General features: G+C 45.5%; 1 protein-coding gene across 5 annotated transcripts in view; it reads left to right on the plus strand.

The window, feature by feature from the left end:
- The window catches only part of FOXN3 (forkhead box N3), a 398,885-nt gene that overhangs the window by 154,140 nt on the left and 231,138 nt on the right, over positions 1-13,607 (plus strand). The window contains exon 1 of one of the 5 annotated variants that reach the window (XM_046008533.1): positions 4,170-4,271. The exons of 3 other annotated variants lie outside the window; for them this stretch is intronic. The gene's annotated coding sequence lies outside the window, so the exon portion shown is untranslated. Of the gene's footprint in view, positions 1-4,169; positions 4,272-5,423; positions 5,517-13,607 lie in introns of those variants that run through there. One more of the 5 variants, XM_046008532.1, reaches the window with a different exon arrangement.

A 13,607-nucleotide genomic window follows, 5' to 3' on the forward strand; every position in this document is an offset into this window, starting at 1 on the left:
GGTCACAGAAGGGTAGCCCTTTCCTTTCTTTCTCAGTGGAGGTGGGCAGGCCAAGAAGCAGAACTGGCAAGGTGGTCTGGCACCTGGCTAGATGCCCTATGGATCAGACAACTGGGTTCAGTGTGCCGCTTCTCAGCTGGAACTGGGTTCTGTCTGCCGATTCTCAGCTGGGTAACCTTTGGTAGGTCATTCTAACCTGCTTGAGACCCAGACCCCTCATCTGTAAAATGGGATAACAGCACCTGCCTCACAGAGCCCCTTGCCGACTGCGAGGAGACAGTCCGCGGAAAGCGGTGACCTGACTCATAGCAGGCTCACGGGGAGTGGATGCAGGCCAGAGGCCTATTCGATTTGGTAGCCATCGCCAAGAAAAAATGTAAAATAATGTAAAATTGCAAACATAAAACCAGGTTTATGAATGAACATTTATTTCACATGATGAAAGAAAATAATATATATGTATTTCAAAGCAGACCTCCCAAACATCACAAAATCCAGAAAATAACACAGATATTGTTATTAATCAGGTATTTCACATATGTCTGCATTACTTTCTTTTCCTACATTTTTTTGGGCTGTGTGCTCTTTGACCACTTCTTCCTATGACAGCGATTTTAGAATGCCATTTTCCCTCAAGAGAACAGCAAGATAATTCATTCATGCCTCTAGCATGTTTGGTTGGGGCTTGTTTTCCATTCTTGATGGCTTAGGAAAAAAAGCTTGTTTGCTACACAAGCAGTTATTGGTAATGTCATGTAAATCTTTAGGATTATTGTCAGATGTTGGGGAACCTTTCTCAGGTTTTTTTCATATATGAGCCATGGGGCTTCAGGACATTTAAGTGTTTCTGTGTGATAACTAAGCTTAAATACCGAAGGTGCTCATTCCACACGTGGCTGGGGTCCTTCCCAGGCCCATGGAAGGGGCCACGTGAGCGAGGGGTGCTGATGCTTTAAGCCTCTAGGATCTGGTGGCAAATTCTCCTTCTTTATATTAACTGGATCCTGTCTGATTACTATGTCTATTGATACTCATCTCTTTAATTTTATAGTTTCAGGATTGCTAAAGGATGTGTTCTCATTGACGATAAATTTAATCTTACAAGAGTTCCGTGGGCCTGATGGTCACTCCTTCCGTATCATTAACAAAGGTTAATTGTCTACTCTGATCAGTCTACCTCACGTTGATCGCTGGGGCGCGTTCAGTGACATAAAGCAGATAAGACACAGTATGGTGTCTTCCTCTAGTAACTACTCAATAGACTTAGCTGCCGAGACCTGCATCACCCCTCCACTGGCACCTGATTTGGAGCTGGGCACTTGGAAATATAAAATTGGGACATTGTCCCTCCGGGAGGTAGGGATGAGCCCAGCTTTAGGTCCAACTCTGAGACTGAAGCGGGAGTTAGGTTTTGTCTCAAGTTATAAATAGAACAGTCCTTAGGGTGCCTGTGTCGCTCAGTTGGTTAATTGACTCGTAATTTCAGCTCAGGTCATGATCTTGGGGTCCTGGGATCAAGCCCCATGTCAGGCTCTGCACTGGACATGGAGCCTGCTTGAGATCTTTCTCTCTCCGTCTTTGCCTTCCCACCTTCCTGGGCTCGTTCTCACTCAAAAATACATACATACATACATACATACATACTATATTGAAAAAATAGAATGGTCCTCCCTCATTAACCATGAATTCTCTACAGTTAATCTCCATTCATGGATTCTTCAGTCATCAGTAATACTCTATTAATATAGCCACAGTTACACATGAAGCCATATGTTTGAAGAGCACAATGACAGTCTTTAGTTTCCTGTATTTCCTCCAAATCTTTTTATTCTTACCAAGTTCAGCCCCTGCATTTGTCAAAATATGGTTTTCTATTCTGCTATGTTAAAGACTCTCCTGTGGCAGAAATACCTGTGTATGGGGAATCAAGAAATTGGCCTTGCCACTGACTCTGCAGGGTTATCTGTTGGGAAGCTTTTGGTTGCAAATGATAGAAGAGCCATTTCGAGTGTCTATGCGACGGAGGACGTGCATTGGCCTGTGCAGTGGGTCCTAGTTGGACCTGCCCATTCTTTTTTTTTTTTTTTTTTTAAGATTTTATTTATTTATTTGACACAGAGAGAGATCACAAGTAGGCAGAGAGGCAGGCAGAGAGAGAGAAGGAAGCAGGCTCCCCGCTGAGCAGAGAACCGGATGCGGGGCTCCATCCCAGGAGCCTGAGACCATGACCTGAGCTGAAGGCAGAGGCTTAACCCCCTGAGTCACCCAGGCGCCCCTGGACCTGCCCGTTCTTTCTTTAATGCCCATCCTTCTCTGTAGAAGCTGACCACGGGGTCGGTCCCACTCACACCACAGGATTGGAATTTTGCGGTGCTGTTGAACAGTGGCAAGGAAGCTAGCCGTGTGCATTTTGTGACACGTGGCCCTAAATCCCTTTGCTTCTTCGGGCTTCATTTGCCTCATTTAATTAGGGGCTCATCCGACACCATTAGTAAAGCCCTTCCCAAGAGTAACCTTTAAGATTTTATTTTCTGTTTACATTAATTGGTTTTGGTAATGAATAAACAGATCTTTTCTGGCCAGTGCTGTCAGGCCCAGAATGTAATTAGTAAATAAATAGCTCTGTGTAGATTAAATGATAAGTCAGGGCAGTCAGCCTTAAGTGACTTTCTTCCTACTCATGAGTTGTAGATTTTGATTTAGAAAAATGAACCATGGAGGATGTGAGGGAGGAGCCCTGGAACATGGCTGATGAAACCTGCTCAGACTTAGGAAGCCTCTGACTTAGGAAGCGTATCTGCGTAGCAAATGCAAGTTGGTGGTTCATTCGCAGGAGATCCAGGAAGGTCTGGGCAGGGCTTAGCATAAGCATTGGAGGCTTTGCTATGATGCAGGCATCACAAGGACGCCGAGAGAGGTTGAATTCGGATCCAGAGGGAGCTGCTGTTGGCAGAAGCCAGAGGGACTTTAAGTGGCAGAGGAGTCAGATCCCTGTGGATCGCTGAAACCACAGACCTCGACTTTCTCCTTCATCCGCTTCTTCCAAAGCCTTTGGCTATAACCTTGAGACGGGAGTCCAGTCACAGCACCAGGAGAGCTTTCAAGGAAGCATATGGAGGTGGTTCGTGACGGAATGCACTCCTCAGCCTTGGTACCCAAATGTGAAGATGCTGCAGGTGCCGGAGGCGGGAGTGAGCTGCTGGAGCCCATTTCCTCCACTTCGCCAGTTCCCTGGGCTGTGCGAAGACTCCGAGTGCCTGTAGGGCACGGGGGTGCCTCGGTGGGGGGGTCTCACCCTTCTGTCCAGGATCTGTGGGAAGAGGTTAATCTGATTGGTAGTGCGGTCAGTAGATCTTCATGGCGACTTGGTGATTTTGGAATGTATAATAGAGTTGGCAAAGGTTGGTCTGTGCCTCGATCTACTTCTCTGTACTTTAGCTTTTGGAAGATATAGTTCTGGTGTGGTGGTCAGTCATATTTCTAAACTGGCAGGCAATAACTAGCCAACTCAGTGTGCAAAGGGCAAAAGACACAGTTCGAAAATGGTTTCTGGTGAAACCGAGGCGTTAGCTGGAAGTGAAACTATCAGAGCTCCATCCCAGGGGTTGCAGCAATTGGAGAGAGGTTCGTTAGTTGGCCTGGGGGAGGGTAGATTTTTCTTTGATTGTGTAACGGCCCCTTCGGAGCAGCTTGTTCCTTCTGAGGGTCCACCCAAACGGGAGGTGAGGACAGGCTTGGAGTTTCAGTCCTGGCCTCTGGAGCCGTCACTGTTGTGGGTTATTTGTTGTCATTTTCATAATCGTCATGCTTTCCAATTCAGATCGGAGCACAGTGCTGGTGTATGACCATTGCCCTGGATATTTTGGAATTTGTAGATATGCTTGTCTGTTCCGTGAATGGTGTCCGTGTTTTCGGCCGTGTCAGGAGCTGCACCTGGGCGGAGAGAAGGGGGTGTCATGGTTAGTGGCCCATTATGCAAAATGCTATGCAAAACCCAGATCAAACAATCCCCCAAAAATCTCTGATGGAGAAGCCCAGGAGGTAGATTGCAAACAGCAAGGTACATTTCTGTGATCTTGGAAATTAGGCATGGAGAGGATGAAGAGGTTAGAGAACACAGCGGTGCAGGGAGTGCGCTCTGCGGGCCCCAAAAGCGTGGGGACTCGCCTTCCCAGCTCACCTCAACAAGCACCGCTGGCAAATGCCTTAATTTCTTTCAGCTCAGTGTCCTCATCTGTAAGAGGATGACCGCGCCTCCGTCCCTCATAATGGTGAGTGGAAGGAAGAAATAAATAATGCTGGCAAAGATCCAAGCGAGTAGGAAGCCCAGGGGAGCTTTGGGCACTATGTATGTTTTATCATTCTTAGGGTTGCCGAAATTGGGTAGTTGGCATTCATTGTTTTGGCTGTGGCTGGGCAGGTGCCTTGAACATCCGCAGGCAGAATTAGCATTACCTTTGGTTCTCCCTCCGGGGAAGATAGAGACTAGGGCTGTGTGTGTGTGTGTGTGTGTGTGTGTGTGTGTGCGCGCGCGCGCGCGCCCATGTGCACCACCAGCTAGGTTTCCCACCTTTGGTCCTCCCTCCGGGGAAGATACGAGACTGGGGGGGTGTGTGTGTGTGTGTGTGTGTGTGTGTGTGTGTGTGTGTGTGTGTACACGTCACCAGCCACGTTTCCCGCCCATGAAGGAGAGGCAAGCTCTGTCTGGCAGACACGTTACCAACATGTGGCTAGATTTCCAAGCAGTATTTTGTCCACACCTTTGCACAGAGAGCTGACAGGAATTGAGTTCGTGGAGGGATGTAGAACAGCCGAGCCTTCCCTGGGATGCCATTTTAGGTTTTTCCGTTTCTTTGGTTGGAATTGGGGTTTTGCACGTTGTTTGATTAAAACAAAAACAACAAAACAACACCAAAACAACTCCAGAGCAATACTGCAGGAACTCTTGCACCAAGGACCAAGAGAATAGCTTCTGAGTAGATACAGAAACGTGGATTAAAAAATCATGCCAAACACGTGAAGACCAACCAGATTGCGTCGGTAGGTGGCAAAGTACTTTGCTATAAATATTGCAGGACTCCTCTTTCTCTACTTAAAAGAAAAATTGCTTTGCATTTCAGACGACAGAAATGGCTGGACAAGCCTTTAGTTCATGTGCAAGAAACTGTGAAAACAGTGTGAAAGATTTTCTTAAAATGGAGACAGAGCTTGGCCCTGTCTGGGGTTGAAGTTAAAGCCCTTGTCTCGATTTGCCTTCTGTGCATTATTTCTCATACGTTGTACAAGATTCCCCAGGCCCCGGACCATTCATTTTTTTTTCTCCCCCTGTAATCTCGAGGTGTGCACAGGGTGCAACTCGGCCTCAGACCTCTCTGCTTTCACTTTTGGTTAGTCAGAACTTCCATCTGGAGGGATTTGAATATGAGCGTTTTCTGTGGCTTTTCTGTGGCTCCTTTTCAAAGTATTCAAAGCAGTTTAAAAATACAGAATGTTCAGCGATCTGACCAAGAGCTAATGTAAGTACTTATTTGGGGACTATTTTTAAAAGATCTACTAGGGCAGGTCTGAAACTCTTCACTCTGCCTCTGTCTTGGAAGTAGCCACTGAGATAAAAAAAAGGTTTGAAAAACAGGAGACTCCTTCTCTGCAGTCATAATGCTTTCCGGAGTGACAGGAGTAGCAAACAGCGCGGTCTAGAAAAACAGAAGAGCTGCAATTCTTTCTTTAATATTAAACAGGAAACTGAGCTGAGGGGAGCCCTCAGCAACATGGTGGGTTTTTGGCAAACCTGTTCCATCATGACAAGGCTCCATGAAAACGTTGGTTTTTTTTAAATTTTAAATTTTAAATTTATTTTTATTTATTTTATATATATATATATTTTTTTTTTTTTTTTGAGAACTTTGATTTTGTTAAGATGGTGAGTGTTCATGAAACTCTTGGCCAAAACGTGACCCCTGGAAGCAGGTTCTGTGTTGTAGGGTTTTGAAGTAACCAACCCTTTTCCACCGAGCCAAAGGAAATTTGGAAGCAAATTGAAAAACCTCTCAAAGAGTGGAAAATGCTCTGCACTTGTGTTTCGCCTTTGTGCGGGGCTGTCACTCACCCAAATGTGCATATGAATATTCTTTCCGAAGACCTGGGCTTCATTTTAAGGTCAGCCTTCAATTTCTAGAGAATATAATTTGCTGCTATTTTTAGAGCATCATGATTGCTCGTAATAACTAATGGAAAAAAAAAAAAGACTCAACAGAGAAATAAATGTGTACCAGCTGTGTCTGCTTAAACTTGATTAAAGGCAGTAAAAAAAAGTAAACAGAAGAATGAATGTGACAATAGACAAGGGAGAGACGAGTAGCCCTCTCACTGGGAAAAGTTTTGCAGACCTAAATCGTTCGACTTCGGAGGCTGGCGATGTTTAAAGTTTACTTTACTGTTTGTCTTGAGTGGGATCAGTGTTGTAGTGAATAATTTATAGCCAGCATGAATGAGCTCATTAGTCACCTTTTCAGACTTTAAATGAGTTTTGTGGTTGTCATTACTCGAGCCTTCTGTTCAGCCGCCGAGCAAAATGACAGTTTGGCAGTTGGCTGCCTTGTCGTCGGGCAGCCTGCTCCCCTTCAGGTCTGCGTTGCTTTTGTATTTCATTGAAACCTTTCCTTTCTATCCCCGGGCTGGTCTGGGGACTCTCACATTTCAGATGCCTTTTGCACCCCCAGCTTAAATGAGAAGTTTTTCATGGATTAAAAAAAAAAATCTTTCAGTTGCGTCTGCCACAGAGAATGAAGTGGATGGAGAGAGCTTTTTCCAGCAACTGCTGTGTATTATTCTCTTTGTGCTCAGTTTGATAATTCAAGTTATTCAGGGGCAGCAAGCTGGGGAGTCTGTGCGGTGGCTGAGCCAGCGCTCCCATGGTGGCAGGCATTTCGGGCCAGGGGACTGTCGCTGGAGTGTAGAGGGTGAAGGATGGTTCTGCCTCTGCCCTCCAGGGTTTGCATTTTGACAGTCCGGAATGTCAGTATGATGGGGATGGGTGTGGATGAAGAGACTTACTTCAGAAAATCTGCCAGGCCAGATTTCCAGGGCCAAGGAACACCATGTTTTTCCTGCAGAGGGGTGGATAAGATGACCTTTCAGGATCACAGCCAACTGGGGGTCCAGATCGTACGGGGTTGGCTTTGACTTCTTCCTCAACTCCGCGTCTTCCTGGTCCAAAGCATTGAGAGAAAGCAAACTGTTGCAGCTGCCTGCCCACTGTGCCTTTGGAGACTTGCCTGGGAGGCTGGTATGTGAGGAAGACGAGCCTGGGCATGCCAGTGGCAGGTGGGATTTCTTTGGAACGGATGTTGTGAGGTTCATCCCTCCCTTTGAACCTGGCCTGGACAGCCTCCGGAGAGCTCTGACGTCCACTCTCTGGGACCGGACTCCGTCCGGAAGTCCAGGACGGTGTGGCATGCCCACCTTGGTCCTCGGGTAGCCTCTGCTGGCACTCAGGGGGCATGGAAGCCTGCCCGGGTGTCTCAGCCAATGGCCTGGACCTCTGTTCTGCGGGCTCTTTGACGTCTGCTATGAGCAACAGGCACTAATGGCTGCCATCACCAACGTGGGCAGCACCCCCTTCCGGGATCCATATTGTTAGACAGCTGGCCTAGCACGGTGTGAGGCATGTAGGAAAGATGCTCAGTATTCCTCTCTGGAAGAAATGCCAACTTAAAAAGGATGCCTGGTTGTTTGGGGGCCAGATCTTTGAAGCCAGTGACAGTCACGTGTCTTCGGGCTTGGGGGAATTAGGTGTTACTGGTGCACCCCCAGAAAGACAGCAGTCCATTTGGCCTCTTCCTTCTCAGCCCCCACCCCTTGTGAAGCTGAGCGCTCAGCATGCACTTGTGCCTCACAATTTACGGGCACGTTTTGCTTGCCCCTGAATCAAAAATGTTAAAGGCACATGAGAGGCTATTTGGGGAAGGAGTGAGGGTTTCAAAGCAGAGAGTGTCAGTGAACTGCACTATCTGATAAAGAATAACAGACTTCGGCTTTGGCAGTCCTAGTAAATTGAAAAGTTGCTAATCCCCCAAAAGGAATTTTGTACAGCAGGGAAATAATATTGGCAATATCTTAATCTATGCAATGTTTCCCAGAGACACCATTGAATTTGCAATTTTTACTTTTGTTTCAAAAAGACACTCTTCAAGAGAAGAATTGATTGTCCTCTTTCACATCCTTCTGCAAAAGTAAAACGAGAGAAGTTCCTTCTTGGCATGGTTCACACTTTGGCAGACTTAGCAACTGAAACCCACGAGACCATGGTACTTGGTGTACTCGGTGAACGGAGGAAAACAATAAGAGCTCTTCAGAATTTTGGAGGAGGAGAAGGTTGATGATGCTACTTTTCTTTGACTAATCTGTGTAGTTATTAGATACCAGCTTGAGAGAGCAATAAAAAGAAGCATTTTTTTTTCACTTAAGCGATCGATATTTTTGATTACCGCTGAGCCACATGCTATGAGCAGAAGAGAAGTAGAAGGCAGGGTCCTTACCTCTCAAGGCACTTACAATTTGTTTGATGCTCAGTATCTAGTTGATTTATTTTTTATTACAAAGGTACACCATGCCATATTGATTATGACATAGAAGCTGAACTTTGGCTCTTTGCAAGTGGTGCCTTTTCATTCAGGTTAAAAGTCCCTTTTTTCTTCCTTCTCCTTTATTTGCTGCTTGTGGTTTTTCCTCTCTTGAACCCCACCACTCCTGTCCTTTGTGTCCTTGACCTCCGGGGTTCTCCAAGAAGAATTCAGATGCTCTGGATTGATCTGAAGCTTCCTTTGGTTCCTACCTGGAACACGGCTCCAAACTCTGGAGCCAAGGCTTAGGGGTTCATATCCCAGCCCCATCACTTACAAGCTGTGTGTCCTTAGGCAGGTGGCTAAACCTCTCTGTGCCTCAGGTTCCTCATGTATAATGGGGGCATAATAATAGTACCCTCCTCCCATGGTTACTATGAGGCCGAAATGAGTGAGTATTTGCCAAGCCTAAGGATGCGGTCTGGCACCGAGTAAGTACTGTGTAAGTGTTCGTTAAATCCAGTCGGCCATTGTTCATGTATTCCGTATTTGCAGATTCATGTACTTGCTAAAAATTATTTGTAACCCCCCAATTAATAAATACTCGTGGTGCTTTTAGGGCCATTTGTCGACATGTGTAGAATGGCCAAAAATTTGAATTGCCTAATACACACATTCCCAGCTTACATCTAACAGAGCAATGCTCCGGTATAAATAAGTTTCAGTTCTCATACCATAAACAAGTGTCTGTTCTGTGGTCTGTTTTATACTCTGCTTTTTGTGCTTTTTTGATGGTGATATTCCTGTTTAAAATGACACCCATGGGGCGCCTGGGTGGCTCTGTTGGTTAAGCTTCTGCCTTCGGCTCAGATCATGATCCCAGGGTCCTGGGATTGAGCCCCAAGTCAGGCTCCCTGCTTAGCGGAGGGTCTGCTTCTCCTTCCCTTGCTCACGTATACATTCTCTCTCTGTCTGTCTCTCTCTTCCTCTCCCTTTCAAATAAACAAAATCTTTATAAAGTTTTTTTTTTTAAAGATTTTATTTATTTATTTGATAGAGAGAGATCACAAGTAGTCAGAGAAGGCAGGCAGAGAGAAGGGGAAGCAGGCTCCCCGCTGAGCAAAGAGCCCCATTGCAGGGCTTGATTCCAGGACCCTGAGATCATGACCTGAGCCGAAGGCAGAGGCTTTAACACACTGAGCCACCCAGGCACCCCTCAAATAAACAAAATCTTAAAAAATAAATAAAGGAGCACCTGGGTGGCTCAGCCATTAAGCGTCTGCCTTCTGCTCAAGTCATGATCCCAGGGTCCTGAGATGGAGCCCCGCATCAGGCTCCCTGATCGGTGGGGAGCCTGCTTCTCCCTCTTCCACTCCCCCTGCTTGTGTTCCCTTTCTCGCTGTGTCTCTCTCTGTCAAATAAATAAATAAATAAATAAATAAAATCTTAATAAAATAAAATAAAATGGCACCCAGTCCTAGTGCTGTGTTCAGTGTGAAGTGTTGAGTGTTGCTGAGCCCATGAAGGCTGACTGCCTTGTGGAGAATATACAGAAGCCTTGTTAGAGAATCTTCGTTCAGACATGAGTTACAGAGCTGCTGGCTGTGAGTTCAGTGTCAAGGAATCAACAGTATATATTAAATAAGGTGTCTTCAGGTGGAAATACAGTAAAACGTGGTTATATATTCATCAGTTAACGAAAATGCTGTCACCAGCAGCTCGCAGGAACCTGACTTTGTGTTTCCCCTGGGAGCAGTAGTTCAATGTTTGCTAATTCCTTGTTTGTGGAGACTTCATAGAGCATAACTTCCCCAAGGAATGACAATCCACTATAGATAAATGGGGTCTGGGAGCTCAGAGTGGGAGCTTAGAGCTTTGCCTTTTCTAGAGCAGGCTTCTGACGGCCCAGAGTACCCTTTGGAAGGCGGGAGAAGCAGAAGTAATTCTGGCCACATGGAGTGCCTCAGCTGGGCACAGATTTTTCTATCAGATTTGAAAAAAATATATAATAATAAGATGTAACCACATCTGGTCTTTTATAAGCGCAAATTGTTATAGATCAATCTGAAAAGAGAGAGTAAATCTTCGCCCTCCCCCACAAATTCTTAATTCAAGAATATTTTCCCTTATCTTTGGACCTGTGTAGGAGTTTGTAGAGAAAGTTTGATACTAAAAATGTATCAGTTGAAAGCCTTCTTACAACCAGTCAGTAGACACCATAACACAAGGTTTAATGTGTGTTACACTTGGCGATTCTCCTGTTTGCTCAGAGCATCAGCCTTTTCAGAAAGGAATCATTTTGTTCCTTCTGATTGGAAAGATCACAAAATACTTAAACTTGCTTCTCCAATGTATTTATTTTCGCCCCACACTCTTTCTTTATGAAGTGTTTGCAAATTGGTTCACACATCTAGGATGGGAGAATGTGAAAATGATTCTGAACAAGGAGGGCTTCACTGAAAATGACCAGAAAATCCAAATGGGAGGGAACAATGGGAGCATGGGGCCAGGGTGGACCACAGCACATAATAATATGCCTTCAGCCTCTCACTGAATCAATTTCCGAGTTTTTGCGATTTTATTTTATTATTTCTTTAAAGATTTTATTTATTTTTATAGAGAGAGACACAGTGAGAGAGGGAATACAAGCAGGGGGAGTGGGAGAGGGAGAAGCAGGCTTCTCGCTGAGCAGGGAGCCCAATGCGGGACTTGATCCCAGGACTCTGGGATCGTGACTTGAGCTGAAGGCAGACGCTTAACAACTGAGCCACCAGGCACCCCCTGAGTTTTCGATTTTAAACAGTGTCCCAGCAAACCCTCCTAGATACAGTGTTGCACATTCTGGTGCACGTTTCCAGTAAGTACTGACTGAGTATCCTCTGTGTGTGTCAGGCACTGGGTAGCTGTGGAGAGCTCAGCGGGTCACTGGATCATGGGGGTAGTCAGTCTGCTAGGCAAGTTAATGGTCTTGTGAGAGAACCTCCCTAGGATAAATTCCTAGAAGTTGGAAAATTAGGGTCCGTGGCTGGGTTCACTGAAGTTGTCCTTGAACAGCTGTACCAAGTCAACTTCTTCCCGAACCCTGGCCAACAATGACATGGTTCTTCCTTTTCAGCCTGTGTCAATCTGGTAGATAAAATGAGGTATCATAATTGTTTGAATTTACATTTCTTGTTTTTTAATGAGGTGGAGCCCCGCTTTATGGGTGTAGGCATCATTTTTCTTTCTCTTTGGTGAATTTCCTTTTCTCATTAGGGTGATACTTTTTTTTTTTCCTCCTTCTCATTGAGTTGTTAGTGTTCTAAATTTAAAATATTAACCCCTTTTCCTACGTACGGCAAATACTTCCTTATTTTTTAAAAAAGATTTTATTTATTTATTTGACAGAGAGAGAAAGATCACAAGTAGGGAGAGAGGCAGGCAGAGAGAGAGGGGGAAGCAGGCTCCCCGCGGAGCAGAGAGCCCGATGTGGGGCCCAATCCCAGGACCCTGAGATAATGACCTGAGCTGAAGGCAGAGGCTTAACCCACTGAGCCACCCAGGTGCCCCACTTCCTCATTTCTTTATCTTTCTGCTTGATTTATAGGATCCTGGCTCTACACACAAATTTTAAATTGGCATGCAGTCAGCTATGTCCATATTTTCCTTTTAATTTATTTACTTAACAAAAGTGGTGCTAAGTGCCAGGGCAGTATTATATGTGTTTTAATACTAATTCATTTGATCTTCATCAGAACCCTATGAGAGGGCCTTGCTAGCATTCTCCCTCCTCACCCACGTTTTCTCAAGATGAGGAAACTAGGTGGAGAGAAAGAAGTTAAGCTAGTAAGTGGTTAAGGGACACCATGAACCTGGTTCCAGATGTTCGGCTAGCCATCAGGCTACACCTCTTCGGCCATGGTATTTTGCTGTGTGTGTGTGTGTGTGTGTGTGTGTGTGTGTGTGTGTGGTCTGTAGTTGCTTCATAAATTCTCCCCAACTCTCCTGGGTCCTTGAGGGCAAGAGCTGCCCCCTCTGTTTCTCCAGGTTCCTTCCCTGTTCCCTCCACGCAGTCCTGGACATGGAGCAGCTAGATGCTTCGTAAATACTTGTCAACTGAAGGCATTGACTAAATCTGGATTCTGGATGATTCCCTCACACTTGTGTTTCTGCTCAAAGAGCTGACAGGTTCTGGGTCTCCACATTGCCTCCAGCAGGAGACTTGAGAAGCTGGGGTTTGGTGAGAGCACCTGAGGGAGTGAGCTTCACTTCACGCATTCAACAGTCTTTTCCCTTATCACACATCCCTCCTTCCCTCTTCAGAGAAGCCTCCTGGCTCTGTTCCCTACTGGAGAAATTTGAAGAAGGCTTTTCCCAGGCTACTCCCTCCAGAACCTGTCATGTACACACCAAGAATGCACAAGGGGAAAACCAAGAGAGGATGGCAGGCAAGGGCCAAGATGCCGGAGCAAACCTTACAAGTCTCCAAGAGTGGAGGGACTTCCAGACGTGCTGCTGGGTCTTTCCTCCTTCTGTACTCAAGGGAAGGGAGTAGCTTTTCTACCATTACCAACAGCATTCTTATATATTATCTCAAAGACACTTAGTCCAACCGGTGATTCAGGGGTTTTCTTTGATCATAATCGTCCCTTCTTTTCTCATACTTGACAGTCTCTCTTGGTTTTTCTTTTGAAGGCTTTCAGACATTCATTTTTTCCAGTCTCGCTGACTGTTCTGTAGTCCTTGGGTCTTAAAGTGTGGTCCCTCAACCAGCAGCAGAAGCGTCCCTGGGAGCTTGTTAGAGATGTAAATTATCAGGCCACAGCCCCAATCTATTGAATCTCAAACTCTGGGGGTGGGGGCCAGCAATTTTAATACAGGTCATTTTGGTGCACAGTCAAGGCTGAGAACTGCTGCTGTAATGCTGTGTAATGGTGCTCATGGTCAAAAATTTGGAATATAATAGACACGTGTGAAAGAAGCAGGTCAAAAAATTTACCCCATAACTCTGCTGCTCAGAGGGCATCACTATTTTGATATCTTAGCATATTTTATAATTTTTTAAAA

This window comes from Meles meles, chromosome 6 (genome assembly GCF_922984935.1).
Source record: "Meles meles chromosome 6, mMelMel3.1 paternal haplotype, whole genome shotgun sequence".
NCBI lineage: Eukaryota > Metazoa > Chordata > Mammalia > Carnivora > Mustelidae > Meles > Meles meles.